Source organism: Carcharhinus amblyrhynchos, chromosome 6 (genome assembly GCF_965287045.1).
Source record: "Carcharhinus amblyrhynchos chromosome 6, sCarAmb.v2.hapA, whole genome shotgun sequence".
Lineage (NCBI taxonomy): Eukaryota > Metazoa > Chordata > Chondrichthyes > Carcharhiniformes > Carcharhinidae > Carcharhinus > Carcharhinus amblyrhynchos.
Genome location: NC_137329.1, coordinates 88,412,830 through 88,432,579, shown reverse-complemented (window position 1 = coordinate 88,432,579; position 19,750 = coordinate 88,412,830). Strand labels below are relative to the sequence as shown.

The window sequence follows — 19,750 nt, the reverse complement described above, 5'->3', positions numbered from 1 at the left end:
TGTGCTGGTTAGGTGCATTGACTGGAACAGGCACCGGACTATGGCGACTGGGAATTTCACAGTAACTTCATTGCTGTGTTAATGTAAGCCTTACTTGTGACTAATAAATTAACTTACCTTAAAAGAGACCACTTGTATTGTCTGTACCTATAAAGACTTGATTACCTATTAAAACTTGCATTCTAACCATTACCTTGTAATTAAGTTTGCGTCTTTATATTCCGTTTGTGAACCCAACTACCGTTCACCTGATGAAGGAGCAGCACTCTGAAAGCTCATGCTACCAAATAAACCTGTTGTACATTATCTTGGTGTTATGAGATTTCATATAGTACTTACCCCAGCATCTCCACATCATAATTCAAAATAATTTATTTCCTTATGCCCAGGAGGGCTAAAAATAACAGATTCCATTGAGTCAAGCTTGGTAGCTGTGCCCTGCAGAAACATTTTTAAAACACTGCTTGGACTTTGTTTTTGTTGCTGTCTCAAATGTTGAATGATCTCTCTTGAATGTCATGAAGGACAAAAACTCCCCTGTTATATCTGGCTTACCAAAAATGTGACTAAACCTTGGGTTCAAAGTCCAAAATTTAAGCTTAACAATCCAATTATTTATCCTTAACTGTTGTGCAAAGTCAGATACAATGAGAGCACTATTAATTGATCGTCTGATATTCCAGAAGCTGGAATGACCGACTAGCTTAAGCCTGATGTCCCATGGTTTATTTAAAAATACATTGATTATAACTCATTTACCATAATTCTGCCACTACCAATTTGTCAAGCAATATCTTAGAGATTCTAGTTCTCTAGAATTCCCACAGTGCAGAAATAGGCCATTTGGCCCATTGAGTCTGTATTGATCCACCAAAAGAATATCTTACTCAGGCCGCCCCATTCCCTTTAACCCCATACATTTACCATGGCTAATTCATCTAACCTACACATCTTTGGACACTACGGGGCAATTTAACATGGCAAATTCACCTAACCTACAGATCTTTGGACTGTGGGAAGAAGCCAGAACACCCTGTGGAAATCTACACCGACCCAAGGAGAACATGTAAACTCCAGACAGAATGTCACCCAAGGCTGGAATTGAACCCCTGGTGCTATGGGGCAGCAGTGCTAACCCCTGTGTCACTGTGCTGTCCTAATTAATCTTTCAATTAACTTTTCCAAACTTATGACTTACCACTTTTCTTAAAGTGAGGAGTTTGAAGAGAGTTTGGAAAGATATTTACCAAACTTGGTAACACATGTACAACTCCAATATGCTACACCATGAAGTAATAATTTACAAGAGGTTTTCAAACACACTGCATGGTTTGATTTTCTACCAGGACTTTGGCTTAATAATGAGCATCCTTTACATGAGGAAATGTTTTGAATGCAGGTTTAATAATTGGTTATTATACTTTGACAGGTTGTCAATAGAAACATACATCTCCTTATTTTACCTTGATGCATATTGTGCATGTTGTTTAATATTATGAGTTAGAAATTTTGGAACAAAAGTTCAACCCAACAATTTGTGTTCTTCCCACTTCGCATTTAATTGGGCTAACAGCCATTTCCTTCTAGGATTTTAGAACAACCTGTAGACTTTACTGGAATCAAATGGAAAAAATCCCTGTCTTGCATGACAGATCTTCAGTTCTAGATTCTATTACTGAACTGGTCAAACATCAGCATTTCTCCAGAGTATTGTGGACCCACCTAAGTTGAATATCAAATTAGCAAGTCTGTCGCACTGGATTCTAAGCTTCTAACTCCTCTTGTCATCTTGGAGTCATCTTGACTTGAGACCCTACTTACCTCTTTCACCTCCCTCCTTCAACAACCAGCCAATATTCATAAGTATGATCACTCAACAACTGACACGTGTGAGGTTGTACCCTCACAAGACATAGTAGGTACCATGAATGGATGAGTGCATCTCATCAAGTACAAGACCCCCATCCTCTTAATCGCATTATCAACAGTTGGAAGTGTGAAGCAACTATTTCATTTTTGCAACATATTCCCCACAGATATCAAGCCCTTCAAATATGTGCATTTGTTTTCTGAGTAATGTCTTTGAATAATTGTTTACCCAACAGTCTCTTGACTTCTTGACTTTTCTCATCTGTGTAGTGGCGTGACAATCACTTATCTGATTTCTTGGCAACAACTCTTTAGTCCATTGCAACAAGATGTGCCAGCAATGAATAGCTTGCTAATGTAATCAGTGATTAGTTAGTGCAGGTTTTCTTGTTGTTGCCATTTTCTCTCTTTGTCACAGATCCATCTCACTGGATTGTTTAATTATTTGAAGAGAAGTCCTATTATATGCTTGGAGTCCTAAACTATGATGGGGGACTGTTTAGCACATTTTTATTTGTCATTGGATTAAAGTTCATTGGCAATTTACAGTTGCTAAGAAAAAGATAGAAAGATCAAAAAATGATTTTTTTAGCTAAAAATAGCTCTTCAGGACTGATCTTGACATCTTCCAAGGGCCAATGAAATCAATAATTGCCTCAGTGATTAATTCTTCTGAGATATTCTCCTCCATTGTCTGAATAAATTACAGCCCACTTGTTAATGCTCACACTAAATTCTCTTATTTAAGACATTGATTAGCTAGTGCAGTAAATCACCAGGCAAGCCAATCAATAACAAAATATAAGCTATAAAAACATGTAATTAAAAAAGGCTGACCATAGATGAGAATCTTCAATAAAATGTGAAAATATTCAATTTTTTAGAACAAAATGTCTAAAGACAATGGCTATAAATGGAAACAATTCTCTCAAAATATGTAACTTTGGTGGTTGAGGTGTTAACTGTTCATTAAGTTAAGGGGAAGGAAGAGATGAGTTCAGTTCCCATACTACTTAACAATATGCTAATGACAGTGCTTCCAAAGTTAGGAATAAACTGAATGTGAATAAGATGGTGATTACATTGCTAGACACATGATGCAGTACAAAATTAAAGACTTCAACTGCAACTCTGCTGATAGTACTGTCCTCAACAGAAGCATTCATGCCAAGTAGCTTGAAGTTGGATGTGAAGATGGAGAGATACAAATTGCCTTTGAATGTTGGTTACCAGTGGACTGAACAGTTGAAATGTCTCTGCTCACCTTTGTGCTAACCAATAAAGTTATTTTGTGATCACTGACAATTGAATGACATGCGAACCCTTGAGGAAGGCATTGACCTGTTTATGGCTTTTGCCAACAAATCATCAAGGTGCATCAGCAATAGGAACATTATCTAGATTTGAGAAACAACTTCAAAAGGTGTATTTCTAATCAAGTGCACAATGTTTGCTCAAGGTCTTACTGCCTCTTGATGTCTTCCTTGGAGTATTATTTTCAGTTTTGTATTTGCCTGTTAGGTTGATTTTTTTTTGTACTAAATGTTGTAATGCAGTCAGATGTTTGGACTTCCTATTTTGTTGGAGGGTGTGGAACATTATTCATTCTAGAATTACGTGTCATAAGGGTGTGACTATCCAAACCACACCTGTAAACTGGTCATGTAACTCTGTTCCATGCTGCATGCTAATGATGTAATGATATTTGCAATATTTATGATATGATTAAGACAAAATGATATAAAGTGATTGTGTGACAATGACAGACAATTATAATCTCTCAAGTCTTGCTTTGCAATCTGACTCTGAAAATGAAAAATGGGTGGAGACATTTGTGGTAACACAATTGCTCAAATAGTCAGAAAGCAAATATCCTCAATTGGATAACATGAATTTAAAAAGGGAGGTTCTCTGCAGCTGGATTAAAATGTTGCACAGTTTAAGCAGAATGCAGCGTGGCTTTCCAGATTCTTTGCGCCTCCAGGTTGAAGCCTGTGATGTATTACATTATATTACATTGTCCTGTGAGACTGTGATTCCTGCCCCTGTTTGGTGAGGTCACATGGAGCATTTACCTACTGCACTACCAGGACAGCTAATTTTTATCTCCTTTCTATCACTTGTTTTTAATTTTTATTTGTTTAGCATTAGAATGTGCAAGTGAAGTATATTTTATCCCTGTTACTTGAAAACTGCACCTCTTGTCTATTCTCAGAACGTTCCTGACCACAGTATTTCCAACCTGAATCTTGTCAACAGGAGCTGGATAAACAAAACAAAATCCAATCAATTCTGTGTCTTTGACAATGTGCCTATTTTGTATTAATTTTGCAAGTTAAAGTAGCTTGGAAGTTAGAAATGTCAGTATCAGTACGTAGCATTACAAATAACAAATAGTGACTCTTTGAATCTTGTTGGTATGTATTTAGGGTGATTTAAATAATTTGCCTCAATTCAGATTTGGCTGTGTCATGTAGGTTTGGCTGAAGCTTAACAATCTTTTGTGTGAGAGATTGCTTGAGGCTTTCCACTGCACAGGCTATCAACTAATGCTTCTTTGTCACAATTGTAGTGTTTGTCTTGATAAGAAAAGCAGATGGTAGGGTGTCAAGACACGACTGTATGTTTGGGATATCACAGCTAAGTTATGATGTCCCTATGAATAGCCTACTTTCAGATGACAATTTTCAAGAAGCTAAAATTGTAGTCAGCGTTAATTCCTATGGATATTGAAGTCAATTACATCTCCCCTTGACAATAATATTCAATAAAAAGCTTTATTTTTTCAAACATTCATTCGATTGAGATATATGCCGAAAACCACTGACCTTGTCCGTGGTTAGGATTCTCTGGTGTCGCTGCAGTGAATGGAGTTTTGGCTAAGTGCCAAATTCTCCATTCTTGCTGACTGTAGGGCAAGTACTGATTGGGAGGGGTTGTTAGCTGGCAAGTCCACGGTTGGTAAGTGGGAGGCTTTCAAGAGCAAAGTGATAATGTTGCAGGAAAGGCATGTGCCGGCAAAGAGGAAGGATGGGAAAGGCAGGATTAGAGAGCCGTGGATTACAGGGGGTATTGAAGACTTGGTCAGGAAGAAGAGAGAGGCATATGTTAGGTCAAAACAACTGGGAATGGAGAGAGCGCTGGAGGAATATAGAGAGAGTAGGAGGGAGCTTAAAAGGGGAGTTAGAAGGGCAAAAAGAGGGCATGAAATGGCTTTGGCTGATAGGATTAAGGAAAATCCAAAGGCATTTTACTCTTATATTAGGAACAAGAGAGTGGTTAGAGGGAAAATTGGTCCTCTTAGGGACAAAGGAGGGGAGCTATGCATCGAGTCTGAGGGAATGGGGGAGATCCTGAATGAATACTGTGTGTTGGTATTCACGAAGGCGAGGGGTTTGGTGTCGTGTAATGTCTTGGAGGGAGCTGTAGATCATTTGAAGGAAATATCCATTACGAGGGAGGAAGTGCTAGGGTTTTTAGGTAGCATAAAAACGGATAAAGCTCCAGGGCCTGATGGTATTTATCCCAGGCTGCTTAGGGAGGTGAAAGATGAAATTGCTGGGCCTCTGACGCAAATCTTTGTCTCTTCTTTGGACACAGGTGAGGTCCCAGAGGACTGGAGGGTAGCTAATGTGGTACCGCTGTTTAAAAAGGGCAGTAGGGATAACCCTGGTAATTATAGACCAGTGAGTTTGACATCGGTGGTAGAAAAATTATTGGAAAAAATTCTTAGGGATAGGATGTATAAGCATTTGGAGTGTTGCGATCTGATTAGGGATACGCAACATGGCTTTGTTCAGGGGAGGTCTTGCCTTATGAATCTGGTAGAATTTTTTGAGGAGGTGACAAAAACGGTTGACGATGGACGAGCCGTTGATGTCATCTGTATGGATTTCAGTAAGGCGTTTGACAAAGTCCCTCACGGTAGGCTGGTAGAAAAGGTTAAGGCACGTGGGACACAAGGACAGGTAGCTAGATGGTTTGAAAACTGGCTGGGCCACAGGAGACAGAGTAGTAGTGGAAGGGTCCTTTTCTGGCTGGAGGTCAGTCACCAGTGGTGTGCCGCAGGGCTCAGTACTGGGACCTCTCCTCTTTGTAATATATATAAACGACTTGGAAGAGGGCGTACGTGGTGTGATCAGCAAGTTTGCAGATGACACCAAGGATTGGCGGATACTGAGGAAGATTATCAGGTGATACAGCAGGATATAGAGAGGTTGGTATATTGGGCAGATAGATGGCAGATGGAATTTAATCCTGACAAATGCGAGGTGATGCATTTTGGAAGGAATAATGCGGGGAGGAGTTACATGATAAAAGGTAGACCGATTTAAGAGTATAGAAACACAGAGGGACCTGGGAGTGCAGGTGCACAAGTCTCTGAAGGTGTCGACACAGGTAGAGAAGGTTGTGAAGAAAGCTTACAGAATGCTAGCCTTTATAGGATGGGGTATAGAGTATAAGAGCTGTCGTCTAATGCTTCAGTTGTACAGAACATTGGTTAGACCGCATTTGGAGTACTGCGTCCAGTTCTGGTCACCTTACTACCGGAAGGACGTGGAGACCCTGGAGAGAGTGCAGAGGAGGTTTACCAGGATGCTGCCTGGTATGGAAGGACTGAGTTACGAGGAAAGATTGGGTAAATTGGGGCTCTTCTCCGTAGAAAGACGGAGATTAAGGGGGGGGATCTGATAGAGGTGTATAAAATAATGAAGGGAATAGATAGAGTCAACAGTGGCAGGCTTTCCCTAGATTGGGGACAACTATTATGAGAGGTCACGATCTAAGGGTGAGGGGGGGAGAAGTATAATTTGGATACTACAGGAAGGTTTTTCACGCAGAGGGTCGTGGGGGTATGGAACGTGCTACCGAGTAGGGTGGTGGAGGCAGGCACGTTGGACTTGTTTACTTAGATAGACACATGAGTGAAACAGGGATGGAAGGTTATAGAAGACGGTATTAAAAAGGGTCAGAGCCTTGGGACGACACTGGAAATGTAGTATTACATGCGAATGTTTTGTCTCTTTTAATCCACAGGTGTCGGTCCACCTTGTTGTCAAATGAGGGGCATGCACACGGTGGGTCGTGCGTGGGCTGCTCTTGGAGGTTTCGAGAGTGGCCTAGTACTTCGTGTCGTTGTGTGTGCTTAATCCTGGACCAGCAGACGGGCACCACAACAGCTCAGTGACTATCACTGCTAGCTGTGCAGATACATGGATTTGGGCCTGTGTCTGTGGGAGTTTGCACATTCTCCCTGTGGTTGCGTGGGTTTTCTCCGGGCGCTCCGGTTTCCTCCCACACCCCAAAGATGTGCTCTTAGGCTGATTGGTGTACCAAATTGACACTATTCTCCCCTGAATATGGCTACATTAGGGGTACCATTCACATACACACAGGGCAGGGTAGGTGTAGGAAAATGCTTTGTTGAAATGGCGGTGCGGGCTCGTTGGGCCGAAGGGCCTGTTTCCCGTGCTGGGTTGTTCTTTGTTCTTTGTACGATGCAATCGGAGAATCACGCCCATGGACTGGGACTTAATGCAGGTGAGAACTGGTTGGAGTCCTGCAATACTTTTCTCTAGGAGGTCTGACACTGTTATATTCCAACAAGACATTTGGGCCTCCCATCCAATTAAGCTCCTAAGTGGAGATATCTCACCCATGATACCTGCTGGCCAGTCAGAAAACACAGTAAAAAGTCTGACAACACCAGGTTTAAGTCCAACCGATTTATTTGATAGTAAACTCACTAGCTTTCGAGGTTTCCCTCTTCTTCAGGTGAATGGAGAGTTCTCGTAATAGATATTGCAGGAAATATCTATTACGAGGGAGGAAGTGCTAGGGCTTTTAGGTAGCGTAAGGACGGATAAAGCTCCGGGGCCTGATGGTATTTATCCCAGGCTGCTTAGGGAGGTGAAAGATGAAATTGCTGGGCCTCTGGCGCAAATCTTTGTCTCTTCTTTGGACACAGGTGAGGTCCCAGAAGACTGGAGGGTGGCAAATGTGGTACCGCTGTTCAAAAAAGGTAGTAGGGATAACCCTGGGAATTATAGGCCGGTGAGTTTGACATCAGTGGTAGGGAAATTAATGGAAAAAGTACTTAGGGGTAGGATGTATGAGCATTTGGAGCGTTGCGGTCTGATTGGGGATACGCAACATGGCTTTGTTAGAGGGAGGTCTTGCCTTACGAATCTGGTGGAATTCTTTGAGGAGGTGACAAAAACGGTTGACGATGGGCAAGCCGTTGATGTCATCTATATGGATTTCAGTAAGGCGTTTGACAAAGTCCCTCATGGTAGGCTGGTAGAAAAGGTTAAGGCGCATGGGATACGGGGTCACGTAGCTAGGTGGATTGAGAACTGGCTGGGCAATAGGAGACAGAGGGTAGTTGTGGAGGGGACCTTGTCGGGCTGGAGGCCAGTGACCAGTGGTGTGCCGCAGGGCTCGGTACTGGGACCTCTCCTCTTTGTAGTCTACATAAATGACTTGGAAGAGAGCGTAGGTGGTGTGATCAGCAAGTTTGCTGATGACACCAAGATGGCAGGGTTGGCGGGTACTGAAGTGGAATGTCAGGTGATACAACAGGATATAGATAGGTTGGTGCATTGGGCAGGTAGGTGGCAGATGGAATTTAATCCTGACAAATGCGAGGTGATGCATTTTGGAAGGAATAATGTAGAGAGGAGTTATGTGATAAAAGGTAGACAAATTAGGAGTATAGAAACACAGAGGGACCTGGGAGTGCAGGTTCACAAATCCGTGAAGGTTGTGACACAAGTGGAGAATGTTGTCAGGAAGGCTTATGGAATGCTAGCCTTTATAGGAAGAAGTATAGAGTTTAAAAGCTGCCGTCTAATGCTTCAGTTGTATAGAACGTTGGTTAGACCGCATTTGGAGTACTGCGTCCAGTTCTGGTCACCTTACTACCGGAAGGACGTGGAGGCTCTGGAAAGGGTGCAGAGGAGGTTTACCAGGATGTTGCCTGGCATGGAGGGGTTGGGTTACAAGGAAAGGTTGGAGAAACTGGGACTGTTCTCTTTGGAAAGACGGAGATTGAGGGGTGACATGATGGAGGTATGTAAGACACTGAAGGGAATAGACAGGGTCAATAGTGAGAGACTGCTCCCTAGATTGGTTACGAATACAAGAGGACATGATTTAAGGGTGAGGGGGGAGAGGTATAATTTGGATATGAGAGGAAGGTTCTTTACGCAGAGAGTAGTGGGGGTATGGAACGCGCTACCGAGTGGGGTGGTGGAGGCGGGAACGTTGGACTCGTTTAAGGTTCAGTTAGATAGGCACATGAGTGAAACGAGGATGGAGGGTTATGGTAGGGGTTATTGAATAAGGGTTAGAACCTCGGGAGACACCGGAAAGGCAGGCTCGTGATTAACGTTTTTGTCTTTTCACTCCGCAGGTGGAGGTCCACCTCGTTGTCAAACGAGGGGCATGCACACGGTGGGTCGTGCGTGGGCTGCTCTTGGAGGTTCCGGGAGTGGCCTAGTACTTCGTGTCGGTGTGTGTGCTTGATCCTGGACCGGTAGATGGGCACCGCAACAGCTCAGTGACTATCACTGCTAGCTGTGCAGATACATGGATTTGGGCCTGTGTCTGTGGGAGTTCGTGCATTCTCCCTGTGGTTGCGTGGGTTTCCTCCGGGCGCTCCGGTTTCCTCCCACACCCCAAAGATGTGCTCTTAGGCTGATTGGTTTTACCAAATTGACACTATTCTCCCCTGAATCTGGCTAAGTCAGGGGTTCTATTTGTAGATACGCAGGGTAGAATAGGTGTAGGGTGATGCGGCGGCGCGGACTTGTTGGACCGAAGGGCCTGTTTCCCGTGCTGGGTTGTTCTTTGTTCTTTGTTCTTTGTTCTGGCCTCAGACAGAGCATATAAAGCACAGATAGTTTACAGATAACAGATACAGATACAGTCAGAAAACTACAGATTACCAGCATCAACAACACCTTTGGGAGTAGTGGCCACTGGTGTTTTACAATGGTGTAACAATTACTCTCTCCAGTAATCCACCAGGATCACTGATGGATTGCTGGAGCGCGATTAGGATAGGAAAGTCGGACCAAATGCTTTTTAACTTTACCTCTGACTTCTCATCTCTGACTGTTTGCTCAGACTGAACTAGGTTGTGCACAAGATTTGTGTTATGTTTGTCCCACAGTTGAGCTTTAAATTTCATATCCTAGTCAGCATTAAAACTGCTAATTTTCGACATTACTGTCTACTCCTATCCTACTTATACTATCATTGAAACTCTTCCTCCAACATTCATGAGTTCTGAATATAATTTCCCCAAAACCCTCTTTGCTGGCCACCTAATAACCAGTTCCCATCCAAATCTTTGCCAATGATACCACATCAACACGAAGCCCTGCTTGCTAATCATCCTCATCCTTGTTAGCCTGCACTGGCTTTTTATACCGAATTAAATTCAACACTCCCTTTCTTCTAAACAAGCTTCTCAAGTTGTGCTGCAATCCACTTTTGCAACTTTCTCCAGTCTTTGTTTTGTGCCATTTGGTCTTCTGACTCTGACTTCAAGAACAACTTGAAGTATATTGCGCACTTACTGCTGAAAAATGTTCCACGATGCTTTGTGGAAATGAATGCTAAGTTAAAGAAGAAAAATTGGAAGGCCTGCTCAGTTCCTCTGCTCTATTTTGGACACAACCATCATCCCTCTCATCTATACCATCTCTGTCTGCAAACTCTTCTGTTTCTCTACCTCCTTACTTCTCTTTTCAAAAGCCTCCATCTATTTCACTTTTTTTTTAGCAATTGCTTCTGGGCTTCTAACAAGGCTTGTTTTTTTTTACTTCACTATGAAGAACCATAGGACATTCACAGTTAAATATAAGTGAAGTGAGACTCTGTTGAGCATATACCTCAGTCATGCTGAGTTAACTCAACATTATTACAATTACACAGCTTTTCCTTGAGGATTTTCCCCGCATGCTTGGTACTCTAACTTAAAAGCTGAAAAAAAAATCATATTTTTATAAAGAACTTTCATCTAATTTAGGAGGCTTCTGGTCAATCCGCATCCAACAATCTGCCCCATAAACTGTACACATTTTGTTAGCTGTGACATGTTCCACCAAGCAGTTGAGACAGTCCACAACACTCTAAAGTAATCAATGACATTCTAAATAAAGCAACAGACAAGTTTCTTAAAAAATGTCAATTCATCCAATCTCCCAATGTTAAAAGCTTCCAGGGTCCGAACTGGGATCTGTATTTTTGCCAAAAATTAATCAGCTCTTCATTAGACCAAGTCATGCTTTGGTGAAATTTGTCCATTCATTTTTGAGAAAGAATGTCGGTAGACAAACAAACAAGGGTGAAAATATAACCTCGCCACCCTTCCCCGGCCTTCAGTGGCAGGGGTAATAAGTGTAAGTTGTTGTTTCATGAATTTTATGAATGCTCTAGAACTTGAGCTTTAAATTGAACAAATAGAAATTCTGAAGTATAATTTTAAACACAATTTGATTCAAACTGTTGGTAGATAAAAGTCAGCTTCCACAGATGTGTGTATTTTCTATGAACTGAAACTTGACTGTGTGCAAAGTATCTGGGCTAGCAGATATTTGGGTGAACCATCATTAACCACGAAATATACTTTGGAAATAATACAGTGAAGCACTTTCTATGCTTTGGTTTGGTGAGTTACAGGTGCATATTGCTACGTGAAAGTTCATGTTGTGGCTACAACAGAGACATGGCTCAAATAAAGGCAGGGTGAGGTATTGAATATTTATTGATACAAAATGTTCAGGATAGAAAGAAAAGGGACAGGGTGCTGATATTGATTATGAAGAGCATTGCAGTGCTGGAGAAAAAGGATATCCCAGAGGGGTCAAGGACAGACTCTATTTAGCTAGAGCTAAGAAACAAATAAGGTGCAATTACATTGCTCAATGTACTCTATGGACCACAAACTATTGGGAAAGATATAGATTTGCAAGGAAATTACAGAGAGGTGCGGGAATTATAGCATTGTTATTGCAGAGTACTATAAGTACACTAACACTATCCCAGTCTATATTCAAATAAAGGGTAAAGAGGGTAAAGAGTTCATAGAGTGTATCTGGGAAAAATTCACAGCAATGTTTCCTGTTCAAGGAGAAAAGAGGCACTTCTCAACCTGGTTCTTGAGAATGAACTGGGTCAAGTGGATCAAGTGTCAAAAGAACATTTAAGGGACAGTAATGAACAAAGTTTAGTTTAGTTTAGAAAAGGATAAAGAACAATAAGAATAATTAACTGAGGGACAGCCAAATTCAATGGGAGTAAGAATGGACCTGGGACAGATAAATTGGAATCATTGCTTGGCAAGAAATGTGGTAATTGAACAATGGATAATGTTAGTGAACTACCTTCAAAGAAGAGATAGCTCAGGCATAGTCCAAGTCTATTTTTGGTCTATGGGGAGAGATACAAAAGGGTCCTGAAGGAGACTTCTTCCAGACTGAGAGTGGTGAGTGTCTGGAACAAGCTGCCAGAGATATAATTTTTGTCTTTTTAAAAGCGTTTAGACAGTTACATGGGTAAGAGGCTATAGAGGGATATGGGTCAAACGCAGGCAATTGGGACTAGCTTAGTGATTAAAAACAAAGGGGCAGCAAGGGCAAGTTGGGCTGAAAGGCTTGTTTCATGCCATAAACCTCTATGACACCATGACTCTATTTCCAGGAAGGGGAAAGACAGGGCAAACAAATCCAGAGTACCCCAGATAACAAAAAAGATAGATACTAAAATAAGGAAGAAAATAATGTGCTTAGGACAAATGTCGGGTGAAATTGTCCAGCTTGTCACACTACCAGATTTAAGGTTACACTGACGATGCATCCCTGCTGTGGATTTCCCAGTGGCGTAGGGTGAAATCAATGGGAAATCTCATTGATAGCAGTGGGACCGGAAGATCCTGCTGGTGGCCAGTGACATGCTGCCTCTTGTCACCGAGAAACACGCTGCAGGGAGGCCAAAGAATACTACAACTGAGAATCAGGCTGAGTAGAAAAGGGAGAGAGGAGAAGTGAAAAAGCAAATAAGAGAGGCAATCAGAGAGAATGAAAAGAGTTGAGTGTCTAATATAAAAAGAAATTCCAAATTCTTCTTAAGCATGTAAACAATAAAAGGGTGGTAAAAGGAGCTGGACAGATTAGGGACCAAAATGTGGAGCTCAGTGGACAGCTGAGATATTAAATGAATACTTTTCATCTGTCTTTACCAAGAAAGGTCATGGTGAAAGAGGAGGCAATTTAGATACTTGAAGAGTTTAAAATTCATGAGGAGGTATTGGATAGGCTGTCTGTACTTAAAGTGGATAAAGCTCCAGGACCACCCGAGATGCATTAAAGGATACTGAGAGAAGTGAGAGTGGAAATTGTCGAGGCACTGGACATGGGCTGGGATTTTCCAGTTGCACTCACCCCAAGACCAGAAATATCTCACCCAGAATGGTTCCCATGATGCATAGGACTGGAAAATTTACCCCATAACCTTTGAGTCTTCCTTAGACTTGGGGTGATGCTGGAGAATTAGAAATTTGCAATCAGGCCAATCAGTTTAACTTTGGTTGCTGGGATGTTTTGGAAACTGTAATTTGGGACAGAATTAAAGCCACTTTGGCACATGTGGGCCAATTAAGGAAAGCCAGCTTGGATTTGTTAAGGCAAATTGTGTTTCAATAACTTGCTGGAGTTTTTCAAAGTGGCAACAGAGAGGGTTGCTGGGCAATGCTGTTCATGTGATGTACATGGACTTCCAAAAAGCATCTGATGCAGTGCCACACAATAAAGCAAAATGAGATCTTATTGAATAAAGGGCAGTAACAACATCGAGCTGTGTATTGTTTGGATCCACTTTGCAAGAATTGATTGCCTAAAAAAATGAAGCCTGCCTTGCAGGTATAACATGCTCTTGGCGTGCTAAACAGGCTGAAAGTAGGACTCTTGCCCCTCAGTGGGAGAAAGTCCTGACTTTGAGAGCTTTGGCCAATCTGATTGCCCCACAGCTCTTGCAGCCCCAGTAGAGAAAAAACTGAGTGGTGGGTGCTGCTCGAACTGCAGGCATTCACACGGAGAACTTTTTTGGATCCCAAAGCCAGGTAAATCCTTTGCTTTTAGGATGAGGAGGCATTGGGCAACTTAGGGAGGGTAGCAAGGTGGTGGGATTGCAGGAGATGGGTTTTGGAGGCCAGGCGAAGTGGAACAAAATGGGAGGGGTAACACCTTGGGGGCAAATGCTCCCAATATGCACAGTGAACCCCTTAAAGAAAGCCCCATCCCTGTTTCCCTCTTTATCCTTAACCACCTTTTAAACACATATTTAAAAACAGCCTGCCCATTCCTTCCCAATTGTATTACGGCACAAATAGCATAATATTTTGGTCAAATGGCTTGATTAAAAAGCCCAATTGACCATTAATTATTTCTTCAAAATGCTGGGGAGCTCATGGAAAGAATGGAAGATGATGGTCTTGCCACCTCTGGTATTTTACATGCCTCCACCCATGGAAAAAATGCCAGCAGATAAGCTGAAACATCTGCCCATGGGTACAAAATTGATAAGAGTGACAGGAAAGAGAGAACAGTGGTTGATGGATGATTTTCAAACTAGGGGAAAGTTTGTAGCAGAAATCTCGAGGGATCAGTGTTGGTGTTGCTTTTCCTGATATATATTAATGACCTAAATTTTGGTGTACAGGGCACAGTTGAAAAATTTGTGGATGATACAAAGCTTGTATTGTGAATTGTGAGGATAATATAGAACTTCAAAAGGACCTAGACAAGTTGGTGGAATGGGAGGACTAGTTACAGATGGAATTCAGTGTGGAGAAGTGTGAAGGAATCAATTTTGATCAGGAAGATAGCAGAGACAACATTGAAATAAAGAATTCAATTCCAAAGGCAGTGCAGGAGCAGAGAGACCTGGTTGTATACATGTAGAAGTCATTGAAAGTGGCAGGACAGATTGAGATCACAGTTAACAAAACATACAGCATCCGAGGTTTTATTAGTGGGGACATGGACTACAAGAGCAAGAAGGTTATGTTAACAAAGAACAAAGTAAAGTACAGCACAGGAACAGGCCCTTTGTCCAATCAAGTCTGTGCCAACACAGATGTCTCACTAATATTTTCTTGCCTCTACATGGTCCACATCCCTCTATTCCCTGCCTATTCATGTACCAATTTAGATACCTCATGTATGTTGTTGTAGAATTTGTTTCCACCACCTCCACCAGCAGTGTGTTCCAGGCACTCATTACCCTCTGTGTTGAAAACTTCCCCCTTACATCTCTTTTAAACTTTCTCCCTCTCAATTTCAATCTATGCCCCTGAGTAATGGACCCTTCAACCCTGGAAAAAACTCTGACTATTCACTCTATCCAAGTCTGTCATAATCTTGTAAACCTCTATCAGGTCCCCCCTCATCCTCTGATGCTCCAATGAAAAAATGTTTGTTCAACCTTTCTTCATTGTCCATATCCTCCAAACTAGTAAATCTGGTAAATCCCTTCTGTATGCTTTCCAAAGCATCAACATCCTTCCGGTAGTGTGGTGACCAGAATTGTACATAATACTCCAAATGCAGCCTAACCAAAGTCATATACAGCTGCCACATGATTTTCCAATTCCTATACTCAACGCCCTGGCCAATGAAGGACAGCATGCCATATGTCTTCTTGACCACCTTGTCCACCTGGGTTACCGCCTTCAGGGAACTGTAGATCTATATGCCTAGATCCCTCTGTATGCTAATATTTCTAAGTGCTCTATCATTTACTGTATACTTTCCTTCTGCAGTTGACCTCCCAAATCGCATCGCCTCACATTTGTCCGGATAAAATTCTATCTGCTATCTTTGGCCCTGGTCTCCAGTTGATTTATACCCTGCTGTATCCTCTGACAATCCTCCTCACTATCCGCTATTGTATACTTGGATAAAACACTATTTGGTCCTCAACTGGGGTATTCTGGGTGCCGTACTTTAGGAAAAATGTGAAGGCATTAGGAAAAGTGCAGGAAAAACATTTATGAGAATGTTTGCAGGGATGAGGAGCTTGAGTTACTGAGATGGATTGGAAAAGTTGGGATTGCATTTCTTGAAGTAGACAAGGTTGAGAGAAGATTTGATAGAGGTATTCAAAATCATGAGGAGTCTGGACATAGTAAAGAGGAAAAACCTATTCCCATTGGTAGAAGGATTGAAAACAAGAGGACACAGATTTAAGATAACTGATAAAAAAAACAATTGTGACATGAGGAGAAACTTTGACACGCAGTGAGTGATTAAGATCTGGAAAACCCTGCCTGACAGTGTGGCGGAGGCAGGTCCAATTTTTTTAAAATTTATTTGTTCAGTGAATGTGGGCTTTGCTGGCTGGGCCAACCTTTATTGCCCATTTATTGAGGCATTCAAGAGGAATTGGATTATTATCCAAAAAGGAAGATTGTGCAGGGTCACAGGAAGAAGATGGGGGAACAGGACTTGATGAATTGCTCAGTTGGAGAACTGGTGTAGACATGTTGGGCTGAATGGCCTCCTTTTATGCTGTAGCATTTCTGCGATCTAAAAAAAATTGTAATGGACTAAGTATAGGCAATAGTTAGCCTGGTGATCTATATTAATAATTTTCATCACTTGAATGACCTTTGTAGCTTCCAACACTTGCTAATTAACATGCATAAATTTTGTGATCCGTCAACCTTTTGAAGCAGGTATTTACATATGATATTAGATTGTATATTCTCCTCATACAAAATCACGAAGATCATAGAAAGTTTTTCAAAAGCCATTTTGAACATTATTACACTGGAGTAGCTACAAAATATTATTAAAAATCCATATTTTCAATGTTCTGATGGTCTAAAGCATGCTGAATTCTCTTAGCCCATCATGTTAAATGGAATCTAATTTTGTTGATATGATTGATCTTGGGGGCGATTCTCCTGGCGGGAGACATCAGCAGGGGTCTGTAGCAGGACTCATGACAGGATCGTGAGCCCCCCAAGCAATATTTTCCAACATGATCAGTCTTGGGCTGGAAATTGGTGCTGTTTACCATATGGAAATCTCAATTTCAATATGATTAGCTAGCCCGGGACAGTTGTCTTTGGGCTCATTAGTGTTCCCCTCTGTCCCTCCCATCAGAAGAGGTTTCCCATCAGCAGGGTGGGAGCAGGGGCCTTTTGAGGTTCCCGTGGAAGGTTGGAATGTGGGGTGGGGGGGGTTGCCCTTTGGGCAGTGCTAGACATTCTGACACCAAGGGGGTGGAGTCTGAGGGGTGAGACTACTGGGACCAGGGCCGATCGGTGGTGGTTAGGGGGACCCACTGCTCTCTCTGCGATGGGATTGGTTGAAGAGAGAGGGAGGAGACAATCGGGGCTCACATGGGGGGGTGGGTCAGGGATCAGGGCTAGCTATTGCGAGCTGGTGATTGGGGCTGGCCCGGGGGCATGGGTTGAGTAGGATGGCAATTGGAAGGCAGGGCGTTTGGGTAGGCTGGTGATCAGCGGGAGGGCCTGAAAAAGAAATTGGGAAGCCAGTGATGGGGGAGGGGGCCAGTATGCGTGTGCCGATTAACCTGCTGACAGATTGGCGCATGTGCAATGGCCCACTCAGCGCACTGATTTTGGCCTCTCCAGTGGGATGAGAATGTATTTCTCTGAGGCACTGTGTGGAGCATCGAACGCCGGACATTTGTGGAACTAAGTATGCCCAAAAATGGGAGGAGAAATATCTCCTTTTCCTGCCCGTTGGGCAGTTCATTTTTTTTTGGGCAATCGCCCCCACCCCCTTATTTTTACAGCCAAACTTTTGGAAATTAAAAATTGAAAATACATTGCAGAAACAAGTAAGTCTTGTTTGAACGAAGAAACAACATAAAAGGAGGAGGAGGGAGGAAGGAAAGAGGAGACACACAGACCTCAGCATTGGATGCTTTATTTATTTAATCATATTGCTGCCGACAACATCCTGACTGGGACACAACTCAGTGCAGTATTGCTGCTTTTAGAGATGCTGAGAAAGCCTTCATGATCTAACCTCAGCAAACATTTAATCTTTGTAATACAGGCTATTTTTCAGTGCATCACTTAAGTGATGATTTCTCTGCAGTTAGAGCATTTTCTCATATTACAAGGGCTGATTTATTTCACATCTACAAAATGTTCTTTCTTCTTCACCCTCCTCCAACTGAACTTTCTTCCAGTGGAAGTGAGTGATTGTAGAATTGTCAACTAGCCTCATACACCACGATGACTCTTAAAAAAGCTATGCATATAGCTGTTCCCTAGCTTTCCGGAAGAACATCGATGCCAACTTGTTAACTTTGCACATTAAAGTATCAACACTGGAGTAGCAGTGTGCTATCTGACAGATCGGCAGATGGGTCTTTGACCTTTCACATTTCTAGAGCGGAACTTCCCTCAAAAATTACAAAGTGCCATTTTGGGCGAGAAAACAGGGGCACATACTGGCGCAAGTCATATCACAATTGTCTTACACTTAGTTCATTGAACGAACCCCCATGTGAACCATACCAGTAAGGAATCCCCAGACATGTGACTCACCCAAATTGGCTTGCAGCAGTGCACTGTTAACAAGGGGGAGCTGCATTTAAACACTCCCTCTGCACCCACAGCCAGTTAAGCCAGGAAGATGGCAATGCAGAGAGCTGCCCCAGGCTTCATGGAGGAGAGGCGGACCACCCTGTACTCCTGAATGATTAGACGACCTAGAAGCAGCAAAGTAAATGCAGCCTGGGATGCGATGGGTGCGGCAGTCAGTGCCAGCAGCCTGAATCTGTCGTCCAATGCCATAATAAAGTGAATTACCTCATTCGAGCTGCAAAGGTGAGTGTCCATCTGTCATATCCTGTCAGCAATCCTGTCTGTCACACCTGGAATGTCCACATAAACCCGTTCCCTGACACTCTATGGCCTTCAGCATCTTCCTCAAATCCTTCTGGCCTTCCTCCTCACAACCCTTCCAGGTACAGTGCTGATGAATGCCTGTCCCAGCATGCCTCCCCCCACTCCTCCAGCCATCAGGAAATCAATCATTTCTGTTTTTCCCCATAGGAAAAGATAGCCCATAATAAAAGGGAGAGTAAACAGCTGGTGAGGGAATTTCTGAGTTGCATCTCCTCACTCCCTATGAGGAATGAGTAATGGAGATCTCAGGGGAGCCACATGAGAGAGCCACGAGACCACTCTGCACCACTGAAGGGAGGATCTGCAGAATATTCATCCACATGACTGTCTCAAGTAAGCTCCAAGCTACCCAGACCCTTGTCCTTCCTTTGCATTGAACCATGTTTCTTGTCTTGCAGGATCAGCACCTGATGAAGCCGGGCCATCAGGAGTCAGTGTTCTTCCCATTACACCTACCAGCACCTTGGTGGAAAGCTCTGAGAAAAGCAACAACCAGGCGTCACCTGCACCTTCCACCAATGCACAGACTCATTCCTTGGTGAGCGGAATTAGCAGACAGAGCTCAGGGTCACTATCTGGTGAGCACCATACCAAGGCCACAAATAAGATGGAGGAGCACCGAGAGGGCACATGTGAAGACAGACACTGTAATTAGGGATAGGACAACTGGCACCATAAATAATCAGCATTAAAAAATATTGTATCTCAAAGCTGCAATTCCTTGTCTTTGTCCCATTTCTTACAGGGCTTTTATCTCTCCATCTGCACTCAGGATCTCTTAGCAGCTCCCCAAGCAATCCCAACAGTGAGATTCATGGAGACCTATGGTGAGACACGTCGTGGAGTGCCAGCCTTGTCACTCATTGAACCCTAGCATCAATTCCCCCCTTCCTCTCGTCTACCTCCAGAATGTAGGGCTAA

The 19,750-nt window shown here is 42.7% G+C and overlaps 1 long non-coding RNA gene across 1 annotated transcript in view; it reads left to right on the top strand.

Annotated features, from left to right (window-relative positions):
- The window catches only part of LOC145344086 (uncharacterized), a 73,248-nt gene extending 53,714 nt beyond the window's left edge, over positions 1-19,534 (top strand). The window contains exon 3 of the long non-coding RNA XR_013886838.1: positions 19,228-19,534. This is a non-coding gene — a long non-coding RNA (uncharacterized LOC145344086). The remainder of the gene's footprint in view (positions 1-19,227) is intronic.
- Positions 19,535-19,750: the final 216 nt, after the last annotated feature.